The sequence below is a fragment of the Pseudonaja textilis genome, chromosome 3 (genome assembly GCF_049901715.1).
Source record: "Pseudonaja textilis isolate UNSWEBS1 chromosome 3, rPseTex1.2, whole genome shotgun sequence".
Classification (NCBI taxonomy): domain Eukaryota; kingdom Metazoa; phylum Chordata; class Lepidosauria; order Squamata; family Elapidae; genus Pseudonaja; species Pseudonaja textilis.
The window spans coordinates 157470826-157484130 of record NC_141992.1 but is presented as its reverse complement, the minus strand read 5'-3'; the positions used below and the strand labels follow the sequence as shown (position 1 = coordinate 157484130).

The 13305-nt window shown below is 35.8% G+C and overlaps 1 long non-coding RNA gene across 1 annotated transcript in view; it reads left to right on the top strand.

Annotated features, from left to right (window-relative positions):
• LOC148126370 (uncharacterized) overlaps window positions 1-13305 on the top strand; it is a 313275-nt gene that overhangs the window by 280279 nt on the left and 19691 nt on the right. The window contains exon 6 of the long non-coding RNA XR_015742616.1: window positions 284-405. This is a non-coding gene — a long non-coding RNA (uncharacterized LOC148126370). The remainder of the gene's footprint in view (window positions 1-283; window positions 406-13305) is intronic.

Below are 13305 nucleotides of genomic sequence, written 5' to 3'. Positions count from 1 at the left end.
CCCGATGTAGTCTGAAATGTGTTGCATGTCAACCATAACAGGAAAAATCTGAAGCACCACCCATATGAAGATACTAGGTTGAGGATGAAGCACTGTTTATAAGATGAACACTATGTAAAAAAGAACCATGTGTATTTGTTGACTCAATGTATATCCTATCTATGAATTGTATGTACTGACATTTCTTTTTCTAAAACATTTGCTTGAAATTGAAATAATTATATTCTGAAGCATTTCATGAGCCAGAATGATGATTCAGAAGATTTTATACTTTTTACTCCAGGATTTATTCATGTATAATCTCCAAGGAGTTTCCAGAGTTATTAGCAAGAAGAAACATCAAACCATGCTCTTCAGAGGCAGCTCCATGTACAGTATATTTGAATTGTCCAGTTAAGAGAACATGTAAGTTCACAGTGTTTTTAACAAGATTCATGTAAGTGAAAGAAATAGGGTTACAAGAACTTGGCCTTGTTTCTTATTCCAATTAATATCCTAAGGCGTTACGGCAGTTACTTTCTTAATATCTCACTAACGTCTTTATTGTGAAATAGAAAGAAGGAGGTTCTTTTTACTGCTAATGGCTGCATTTGAAGGTAGTTTCTAAAATCCTTTTCTAAATTCTTACTAGCATGGGAATAAATCTTTATAACATTCTATCTATCTATCTATCTATCTATCTATCTATCTATCTATCTATCTATCTATTTTTCTTACACCTTACTGACAAATGTCCCTACTTGACTGCTTCATGTAATGGTAAGAAAAAAAAGGACCAAATGCTTACCTTGCACTGGCCATCAAGCTGACCTTTCCATCACCACCAACTGGAATCACTAGGTAAGGTAGGTCTGTAAAATGTTGCCTCTAATCTCAAACCGTGGTTGTTGGATGATAGTATATAAGTCTGCTAAGGTATGTAAAAACCAGGAAGGATTAATTGCCCTATTGAGGTTACAACACAGATAATTAAGCAGAGCTTTATATCAAAAAAATCACCCTCATATAGAATATTTTGCCACTTACTACCCTAAGCACTCCCACCTCCCAGAAAACCCTTATTCTAAAGGGAACTTTAGAGACTGGACACTAGTTATCAAGTTTTTTTGTGTAAATATGTGTAAGTATATAAATTTATATAGGTCACCTGAAAGTTATTTGAAAACCTGCATTGAAATTTTTATCACATTCCTGAAAAACCTTATATATATTGTTGTTCCATAGTTTTAGCTTTCTAAATATAAAAGGGAAATCAAAAAGGCTCAGAAAGTCAATGTGTGAAGATAGTGCTTTAAAAATATGTTCTTTTCTGATTAGATATCAGAAACTCTAGTATAAAGAAATATACACACAAAGAAATAATGAGCTCAGCCATTTCAATGCCTCTAAGTAAAATACTTCAGAACACTATGATGATTTAATTTGTATTTTAGAAGGCAAGTATATATTGCATTTAATTCACTGAGTCCCCACTTCTATTGTTTTCTTTTATCAGGGAAGATAGTGATTCAGGGCTTCAGAGGGATAAGGATCCAGCAGAAGTCATGGAAGGAAGAAAAAATGTAGTTTAAAAAAATCTATTTGCTCCCTCATTCAGTCACACTTGATTTTTCTTGCTGTAAACAATTTATTAATATTCAGTATTGACTAGTTTAAACCTCTAAATCCCCTAGGTTTTACCATTTATCAGCAAGAAAACCAACTAAGGAATGTGATTTGGTAAAAAAAAATGGAAAGGATTGGAAATTGTGTATGAGAAGAAATTCAGAATACTATATAATAATTATTTACATGGTTTAATATTAAAAGTAACTATTTTTTCTTCAGATTTCTTGTTCACTATGAAGAGCATCCAATGTAATGTCTCTTGCTATCTTCAAGGTGCCAAAGGCTAGACAATTAGAGATAGGATCCTTTCTTTTGCAGATTGTTTATGCTTAAAGTCGACTAGTCCAGTTTCTGACTTCACATATTTTTGGTTAAATAGTGTAAGCCTATTATAGCAAGGAGGTCAAATCATACAGAATGGAGAACAAATTTTGTTACAAAACATTTTAGTTCCCTTGGGGCATTAACAGTTGTGAAGCCCAAATAGTATGATGAATAGGATACAAATTGTAGCATGTAGTGTCTTTTCAGCCTCTCTCTCTCTGTGTGTGTGTGTGTGTGTGTGTGTGTGTGTGTGTGTGTAACCAAAACTGAAGTCGTTCTGACACTGTGTTTAAAACAGGAAATAATCTTTCCAAAATTTCATTCTATTTGACACCCTTTGTGTGAATCTTTGTATTCAGATATCACATATCTTGGAACATGCACTTTTGACTTTAACAAAGATATTAACTTTGATGTACAACGAACCATTCAATATGGAGCTGACATTTCAAGAAGCAAACAACAATTCTGTTGATGTGCAAACCACATTTTCCCTGATTATTTTTTTAATTAAAGAAGCTTGATTTTACACTTCAGACTGAAACAAGCCAACATTTCAGATTAACTTGAGTTGGATCAAAATTTGTGCTGAGATTTTACACTACAAGCAGAAACAAATATTTCTAGTAACAACATGGATGTCTTCCTGGTGGTGGAAAAATTAAAAAGGGAACTTTTTTTCCTTTTCTATAAGGAAGCTGGAAGCTGGTGATAAAGAGAATAGCCCACTTTTTTCTTTGTAAAGTAAATGTAGTGCTGTTCTTAGACATTTGACAGAAATTAGAAAATAATTAGCAAGATACATCATCCCTGCACAAATCATCTCCTAAAGGAATAAAATGTATCTACTACTAAAATCTTGCATTTGTCTGTTTGACACATTCATCTGGGTGAAACAGTGCATTATAGGGCAACAATGATTGAGCTTAGGTACCTCAAAGAGGCTAATTTATAGAATGCTGGCCCCATTATTCCAATACAATTTGAGAAAGTTCTGGACATATCAGCTGTGATCATACAATTGTCATTTCCAACAAATGGCAATGGGAAACCTGGCAGGGAAGGTTACAACTAAGGCATGTCTCCCCTACTTGTAAATTCTCCCCAGCTCTTCTGTATTCATGCTGCAGCTATTTGAGCACATGAACTTTGAGACCCACACTTCAGACTCATATATCATCCATGGCCTATGTAGTACATTTTGTACACCTATTTCAACTTGCACTGCATCCTCACATGACTTCTCCCACACCCATGGCACCTCTTGCACAGGTCTATCATCCTTCCCAATCCACATGACACTCCTGCACACCTTTCCAAACTCATGGAACACCTCTCTATCATAAGTCCTTGCCTACCTGCATTTGACTTGCAACTTTTCCCCTGAAATCTTCCTGCAAGCAAAATGGCTACCTTAAAGGCCATAAAGGGAATGCTAGTTTCCCCCAATCCTGTGGCACAATAGAGGCAGGCAGAGAATATTAAAATGGTGCTTTACCACCATTCCTTATAGAAATGGATTCTGAACATGGGTCCTCTAATGCTTAAGAGAGTGCTACCTCACTTGCTATAATTGAAGCACCCCTCTGAATTATTCACTTGTCCATATTATCTCTACCTTCCCCTGAAGCTGCAAAATATTTCCAGCTAGAACTGGTACAAACCTTAGAAGAATCCCATTTAAATGCATTGATTTTATGCTGCAATTTTTACATAGCAAATTGGTCATAAATATTACTGAATTAAATGATGCTTCTGTCCAGCATAGCTGCAAACAAGTGAAATGAACTCAAAAGAGCTTATTTTTCATTCAGAAATGTGCTGTATAAAAACACATTAAAATGTTATAAATATTATTAATATTGTTTCAAATCCCGAAACTTAGCATTTTGTGTTTGACATGATTTCCCTCAAGTACTGCAATTTCTGTTTATATTGAAAACCTGTAAAATAACAAAGTTCACAATTTAAATTAGATAATTTTTATTACAAAACTGAATTCTACTAGTAGAAATAATACCTATGTCTTCCTTAATAATGATATATTGGAAACAATATATTCTGTGTGTAGCCAGGGCATTATCAACACTACCTAGTTTAGCACTAGTTTAGATTTTCATTCAGACATCAGCTATGTTTACATAATATTCTTACACTTGATAAATTTATTTGAATGAAGAATTTCTTTTATCATTTTAATTCATTAAATACATTCCTTTATTTTAAAATAATATTAAAATATTAAATATTCTACTAAAATAGTAGAAGTCTGTTGTGTTATTTTAAAGGATAGCTCAGCTTGTACTGCCTGGATTCTTAACTGAAAAGATAGAAGATGGAAAATAGAGAGATAAAAATAATGTTAGAAAGGAGATGAGGGGAGGGGAATAATCCTTAGAATCGGATCAATATAACATTTATATATTGTAAAAAGTTAGACCAAAAGAAGAACATTGAGGGTGTTCTTTTTTAATTTCATAAAAAAAGTTGCACCAAGACTTTTGAAATATTTTTCTATGAAACATAACTTGCATAGACTACTAGATGTATCTATTGGTACGGTTGGCCTTTAATTGTAAAAAACCCGACTAAAATAAGACAAAATTTACCAATCTTGTTCTTAACATTAACATCATGTAGCCCATATACTGTACAAGTATGGCTGATATCCTACACTACACCATCTCTGTATTATGTGAAATATTATGATAGCTGATAGAATACAATATCTGTGCACCACCACCACCCAGACATGACCATAGCATTTATAATATTTAGACTTTGAATACAGGAAGGGAGAAGAGTTAGGTGTCTGTGAAACAAAGAGGATGGAAAAAGATGGAATAGAATAGAATAGAACAGAACAGAATAGAATAGAATAGAATAGAATAGAATAGAATAGAATAGAATAGAATAGAATAGAATGGAATGGAATGGAATGGAATGGAATGGAATGGAATGGAATGGAATGGAATAGAATAGAATAGAATAGAATAGAATAGAATAGAATAGAATAGAATAGAATAGAATACTTTATTAACCAAGTGTGATTGGACACACAAGGAATTTGTCTTGGTGTAAATGCTGCCAGTATACATAAAAGAAAAGATACATTAGTCAGTGAATGTTGTGAAGGGTAACCAAGTCAGCGGAAGTATTCAACACTTTTGAAATATCTGACTTCAGTTTCACTTACATCAGATGACTTATTTCAATCATTCTAATTTTGTTTATTAAAAATGGAATAGTTTCTATCAAGAGAGAACACAGTTTTAAAAAGTATAAAGAAATATGAAAGTTAAATTGTTAACACTCTCTATTGACCTCTTAGCTTTTCTCCATTCTTCTAATATATTTGAGGTAAGGTAAAGATTTCCCTGTCCAGTCATGTCTAACTCTAGGGTGTGGTATATACACTGTTTCTTGGCCAAGGGAGCCAGCATTGTCTGAAGACACTTCTGTGATTGTAGAAAGTTAGCACCCATGCCTTCTAGAAAAAATGAAATATTTTGAGAAATATTTAAAAAGACAGAATATTATATTTCCCATAAAACAGAAATGGAAATCTTAAGGGAGACAGAAACTCAACCCAAGCTTCCTGCCCCCAGCAGATATTTGGTGACCATTAAGAAAGAGTAGGCCAACCTATCTACAAGACAAAAGACTTCAGCCTCAGGTGATGGGATTAGTTCTCACTCAAGATTCAAACCAGGCAAAGCCATTAAGACACAATAGGAATTGCCCAATACCCTTTCAGAACACAAGCCTCTTCATTGCATCACACAGCAAGTTTCAACCAAGCTTGAATCAGAAAACTTACAAGATCAGCTATGACCCCTGCATGGCCCCACAGGAGTCTGACTACAGCCAATAGAATACATTTCTTGCACAGGAAGAGGAAGCTCAAGAGCAAGGCCCAAAAGAGGGTATAAATAATCTTCACTCTCCACTCTATGTGGTCAGCTACACCAGGACCATATACTTGGTGGTTCTGCTTCTTTAAACCATCTTTCTGATCAGCCTCCATGTTTTCCCACTTGGAACTGAACCAGATGAATATTTATTTGAACAGTGGGCATGAGGCCAGCATGGCTATATGACAACAGTGCTTCAACCACAGTTACCATCCCACCAAAGTGGAACCTATTTATCTACTCACATTTGCATGCTTTTGAACTGCTAGATGGGCAGGAACTGGGCAGGAATGGGAGCTCACCCCAATGACTGCCAGTCAGGTCCTGAATCCAGGCTATTAGCTTTCCAACGGACAAGCTCAACATCTTTAACACACCACATGGATCTCGAATCTAGGCTTTCCAGCTGACAAGCTCAGCATCTTTGAGCCATCGCTTTGAGGAGCTAGATTTAACTACAAGTGTACATTATTTTTAACCAAGTTACAGTGTTCTAAAATTCTTTCAAGCACTGACTTTTTAGGTAAGCAAATAAATATTCTTTCAGGACTAACAATTGTTCAATTTTGGATAAGTAGTTACTTGCATGAAATCATTTTGTTTTGCTTTGAATTGCTATACCTGCAGCTGGTATATTGGTTGCACACTTAACAACACATTTAAATGTTCACAGCTGTCAGTTTGACACTTTATATGAAAATTGAATTCATTGCAAAGAATAGCAGTGTTAAAAATCACTGCAGCCTCAATGAAGCTTGATGCTTGGAATGGATGACTGTGTATATGATGTATAGTATGATTTCTTTTTTTCCCACTTCAAAAAGAGTATTGTTTTGAAACCCTGCCAAGAAAATAATAATTATTAAATGTGAAATACTTTTTTTCACTGAACAGGCTTAGTTAGCTGTGATCCTCAGATGATTTTTTAGCTCAATAATTTAACAGAAGTGATGTTTTTAAAAGAATAACCCCCCATTGGCTGTCAGTTTATGTTTATTATGTCAAGGCACCTATTAAACTTTCAAGCCTTTTAGGTGACATAGTAAATACCAGCTGTCGCCAGAAAAACCAATAAGAAGAAGTTATTCCCACAGACTTTACAATGTATAAACATAATTAGTCATTTTCAGGCTGTTTTACTTGCTTCTTAACAACTACAAGAACAATGCTCCTGGAACAACAGCACTGTACATTTCTATTTTAAAATGTAGACATGATCAATAATCGTGACTTTTTCCCCTGTGTAAAATAGAACAGCACTGAGAAACAGGAAATGTAGACTCAGGTTACTTATGATTTTATATAATGACAATCATCACCTGCCATGTTTCATTTTCGAAGCCCAATTTACTTGCAGGTATAAACCATCTGTATGAATGCTAATCACCATATGTTTGAAATTTCCAAAAGTAATCCTGAAATTGTGGATGCAAGGTTAGTTTTACATTCTTTTTCCCTCTTCCCCATCCCTTCCTGAATGTTTTATATAGAGATGAGCAAAATTTCATTCAGTTCCCTTTTTAATCAGACTTACCCAGTTTTCACTTCTGAAAACTATGTGCAAAGTAGAATGTAGTTATACACTGATATCCATGTTTTTCTGAAGTTTGCAGTTCCATTTATGTATACATTACTAAAATTCTTTATCTATTTGCAATCTTCAGTTGGATAAAATTGGAAGGTATAGGGTAACCATTATTGAACCAAAGTAACTTGAATAGGTTAGCTTACAGAAGGCGGTGAATCATGTTTCCCATTGGAGTGAAATTTGGCAAAAAATTTCAGGCTCCTTCTGCAGTGCTACTGTTCAGTGTTACCACCATGCTGCCAGCCAATCATGATCATGTGATCATTATTTTTAGTGTCCCCTCACAGCTTCCAACAATTTGATGGACAAACTGAAAGGAACTGATATGATTGCCGATGCTCCATGCCACCTGCCCAATAGTGAAATCTGTACTTGTGGGGAGCTTGTAACAATCAATGGAGAGCCTGTTATGAATTTTCTCCTCCAACCAGTCACCCTTCGACAGGATGGAAGGGAGGAAAGGAAAGAGAAGAAGGAAGGGAGGGAGGTTTTCTATGTTCCCTGACATTTCTCACAAGCAAAGTCAATGGGAAGCTGATAGGAAGTCTTGCTCCTAAAGGTTATCTGCCCACCCATAGTCATTTCATTTTTCTGTTTAGGTAAAGAAATATTTCTGAAATGATTACTGCCTTGGTCAAGGGTTATCTGGCAATTAAAAATATTTTTATTTATTTATCAAATTTATTTGCCGACTATCTTGCTATTCGAGACAGCTCTGTATACATGTAAAATATACACATCAGGAGAATATTCCCATAAAACAAAATTAAGGAATGTATATAGCTGTCTAGTCCATTATCTCTAATCAAAGCAGTAAATTTTTACCATCTCTGCTAATTCCATCAATTTCAAAATCTATTCTTCAACAATCAGCATCTGTTTTTCTCTCCAGTGTTTGGCAAGTATGATCTTCGGAGCAGTCACCATGTGAAGGAATAGCATCAATTGTTTTCCAATTGACTTGTCCATCATACCTAAAAGAAAAGCTTCAGGTTTCATTAATATTTGTATCTTATATGTTTTTGCATTGTCATTGTTATGTTTATCCAGTATGTTTTCACATATTTACAAGTCACCACATATGATAAAATGAACCTACATTTTCTCTAGTCTATCTAGGGTCAAGTACCAATGATACATCATTTTAAAAAGTTTTCCTTCTAGGCAGCCATATGAGAGACTGGAAACCATTTGTGGACTTTCTACACGCTAAATATAACAACAGAGGGTTAACAGAGGGATTTGAAGTGTAATGTTTAGCTCAACCTGTTGACAGTTTTTTATACAAACAAACAAACAAAACATGTGTGTATGGGTGTATGGGTGCGTGTTATGTATGTAAAAGGGGAGGAGAATTTAGTGTTTTTCTTTTCTTTCAGCACCCAGCCAGAGTGGATCCTATATATTTAATTGCTAACTGATCACTTTTTCTTCCTTTTTTGTACACTATTTTTCTTTTGTTGTTGTTGTTGTTGTTAGGGTTGAATGAATGTTTTTCTTTACTTCATTTTGTTTGTTTTACTATTTTGTATTTAATTTTCTATGATAAAACAATAAATTTAAGGAAGATTGTATATACACAAAAATATATATGAGTAGAATTCTACCCAAACAAATATGTACTCATGCTGAGTTTTTGTTTTTAAATTTCAAACAAGACACACTGAGAAAATGACTGGAGAATATATATCTTTCCCTCCCTCTCCCTCCCCCACCTCATGTGATGTGTGTGTGTGTATGTGTGTAAGAGAAAAAGGAATGGAGAGGGAAGGAAAGAGAGGTAAGATAATTCTGTGTATACATTTCCATAATGTATATACAATTATGAATCATATTGATGTAGAATTCATATAATAATATAAAAAGTGGAAAATAACCTTCATATTTCTGCTTCCAGCTATGTAAAACTATGCAGTGTTGTAAAACCAACAGTGCAGCATGCCGATTATGAAACTTCTATTATTAGAGCTTATTTTTCATGGAAATAATATGACAACTTTTTCTCATAAATTCTATCTACAACCCAGCAATAACAATAACAAAAACCACACTTTGTTCACCTATATGAATATAGAAATTGGATCAGTACTAACCTATCTCATGAATATCAATTGTCTCATGAATATTCTTTTTTTAGATTAAATATACTGCTATCTTTCTCAGTAATAATTGCAAATATAAAATCATTGGTCACTTTGACAGTAAGCTCTACAAAGATTTTAGCTATCAAAGTATTATCATACCCATTTTCAGCTAAATTTGATCTATTCAGTAGTCTCAGTATTAATATATTATTAATATGGGCACTGGAGGAAGGCATCTAAAAAAATACACTGGCTGAGTATTTTCATAATCCACCAACAGATGAGCTACCTATTTCTTTACTGTTGCTGTGCTTCAGTAGGAGAAAACAAGATGTAACTTGGGCAAATTCTCAGTCTCATTCTCAGTAAATAATGTGTGTGTGTGTGTGTGTGTCTGTTTGAGAGAGAACCAGAGAGAGAATATGAACTGGAACATTTTACACTTTTAACAGTTCAACCGTATTACAAGAGCAACTAACTACCAAAGGGAAATTCCACAGAATATAGTGAGGATTATGACAAGGTGTATACTACATAAATGAAACCCATAAGGATACTTTTCATTATCACAGCAGGATGGCTGTGTATGGCAGCCTTCATTAGTTGGGTGTGAAACTTCCTTCTTGCTTGGAAAAAAATCAAGGATGTATTTTTACAGGAAAAAAACACAGGTTGAACAATCTGGAAAATAAGGTATTGTGTATTCACATCAAGACACTTGGCACCAGAATCTGAACCTGAAGATGTTTACACAAAAACAATCTGATCCTTGTCTGTATTCAAGACTCCAGGATGACAGATGGACATTTATTCTGACTTATATAAATGATTGGACTATGTAAAAGTAAGTTTTCAGTTTGAATGAGGAGAAAGTAATGGAAATATAAGGAGGCTTCAGCTACTATTTATCATTAAAAAAGAGAGAGAGAAGGTTATAAAAGCAGTCCTTTCAGTCAGAAGCCAATGATAAAACGTGTTCTGGAATGTCTAGAATTAATCAAAAGCAAGGAAGTTAGCTCATCAAAATATCCTAAGCAGCTGAAAGTAATGAATCTTTACCTGATAACAATGAAAAGCAATTGGATGCAGTAATGATGACAGTGGACTTAACCTCACTAACTCTTTCCCCTAAACTGCATCTAAAATATCACTCAAGACAGACATTTATTATATATATCTATTATTATTTTTCCATGCTCCAGATAGAAATAATTTACATTACTATGCATCAATGCCTTGTCCTCAAAAGTTGATAATGGATAATACAGAATAACAGAATTGGAAGAGACCTTGGAAATCTTCTAGTGCAATCCCCTGCTCAGGCAGGAAACAATACCATACCATACCATACCCACCATTCCCACTCTACCCCATGCCACACCACCACACCCATGCCATGCCATGCCACGCCATGCCATGCCACGCCACCCTATACCATACCACCCCATATCATACCACGGAATTCATTTTCAATAATGTGTTTGTATCTGCTCAAAAACTGATGCTGAGTCTATAATTCATGTGATATTATATCTCATCTAATACCTTGAACTCATAATACCATATTCCTGCAAATTCTCAAAACAGTTATGGATCATCTATTTATATATCAATCCATGAAAATTTCCAGCAATGTCCACAAATTTCTATCTGTTACTATCATTGGAAGCCACTTAATTAATTTCTCAATTATTTAAATTTTGTATCTTTGTTTACAAGCTGTACAATTTTACCTTCATTTTTGTCTATTGAAGCCTTTATATGGCATTGTGTTTTACCCTGTACATCCACAGTGTCCCACTGCCAGATATTAAATCTGGCAGAAATACACTGCTCAAAAAAATAAAGGGAACACAAAAATAAGACATCCTAGATCTGAATGAATGAATTATTCTTATTAAATACTTCATTCATTACATAGTTGAATGTGCTGACAACAAAATCACACAAAAATTATCAATGGAAATCAAATTTAGCAACCCATGGAGGCCTGAATTTGGAGTTACACTCAGAATTAAAGTGGAAAAAAACACTACAGGCTGATCCAACTTTGATGTAATGTCCTTAAAACAAGTCAAAATGAGGCTCAGTAGTGTGTGTGGCCTCCATGTGCCTGTATGACCTCCCTACAATGCCTGGCCATGCTCCTGATGAGGTGGCAGATGGTCTCCTGAGGGATCTCCTCCCACATCTGGACTAAAGCATCCCCCAACTCCTGGACAGTCTGTGGTGCAATATGGCCTTGATGGATGGAGCAAGACATGATGTCCCAGATGTGCTCAATTGGATTCAGGTATGGGGAACGGGTGGGCCAATCCATAGCATCAATGCCTTTGTCTTGCAGGAACTGCTGACACACTCCAGCCACATGAGGTCCAGCATTGTCATGCATTAGGAGGAACCCAGGGCCAACCGCACCAGCATATGGTCTCACAAGGGGTCTGAGGATCTCATCTCGGTACCTAATGGCAGTCAGGCTCCCTCTGGCAAGCACATGGAGGGCTGTACGGCCTCCTAAAGAAATGCCACCCCACACCATTACTGACCCATTGCCAAACCGGTCATGCTGGAGGATGTTGCAGGCAGTAGAACGTTCTCCATGGCATCTCCAGACCCTGTCATGTCTGTCACATGTGCTCAGTGTGAACCTGCTTTAATCTGTGAAGAACACAGGGGTCCAGTGGCAAATATGCCAATCTTGGTGTTCTCTGGCAAATGCCAAACGTCCTGCACAGTGTTAGGCTGTAAGCACAACCCCCACCTGTGGACGTCGGGCCCTCATACCACCCTTATGGAGTCTGTTTCTGACTGTTTGAGCAGCCACATGCACATTTGTGGCCTGCTGGAGGTCATTTTGCAGGCTCTGGCAGTGCTCCTCCTGTCCCTCCTTGCACAAAGGCGGAGGTAGCAGTCCTGATGCTGGGTTGTGGCCCTCCTATGGCCTCCTCCACGTCTCCTGATGTCCTGGCCTGTCTCCTGGTAGCGCCTCCATGCTCTGGACACTATGCTGACAGACACAGCAAATCTTCTTGCCACAGCTCGCATTGATGTGCCATCCTGGATGAACTGCACTACCTGAGCCACTTGAGTGCATTGTAGACTCCGTCTCATGCTACCACTAGAGTGAAAGCACTGCCAGCATTCAACAGTGACCAAACCATCAGCCAGAAAGCATAGGAACTGAGAAGTGGTCTGTGGTCACCACTTGCAGAACCACTCCTTTATTTGGGATGTCTTGCTAACTGCCTCTGCTTTCCACCTGTTGTCTATTCCATTTGCACAACAGCATGTGAAATTGATTGTCAATCAGTGTTGCTACCTAAGTAGACAGTTTGATTTCACAGAAATGTGATTGACTTGGAGTTACATTGTGTTGTTTAAGTGTTCCCTTTATCTTTTTGAGCAGTGTATATTTTTTAATAAAAGTTTGTTAAGTTTAAGCAAAAAATAAAATATAAGAAAACTAGAGAAATAGAAAAGAGGAAGTCATAAAAAACAAGGTTAGGAGTGTAAAAAAGGAAAAAGGATAAAATAAAAGGAGTAACTTCAAACTTTCTTTGTATAATACAAATACAAATATAAAATGTAGTAACCTTTTATTCTAAGATTAACAATAGTAGACAGTATTTCTATAAGAATCTGACAGTTATATCTGCTTTTGTTGTAGTTGCTGTTGCTAGGTAATATGTTCATGAAGTTTAAAAGTTTATATGTAATTTTTCTGATCTTTGACCATGTGTCAAATAAATAAGCATAGGATTTACATGAGAAGTTTCAACTTACTATT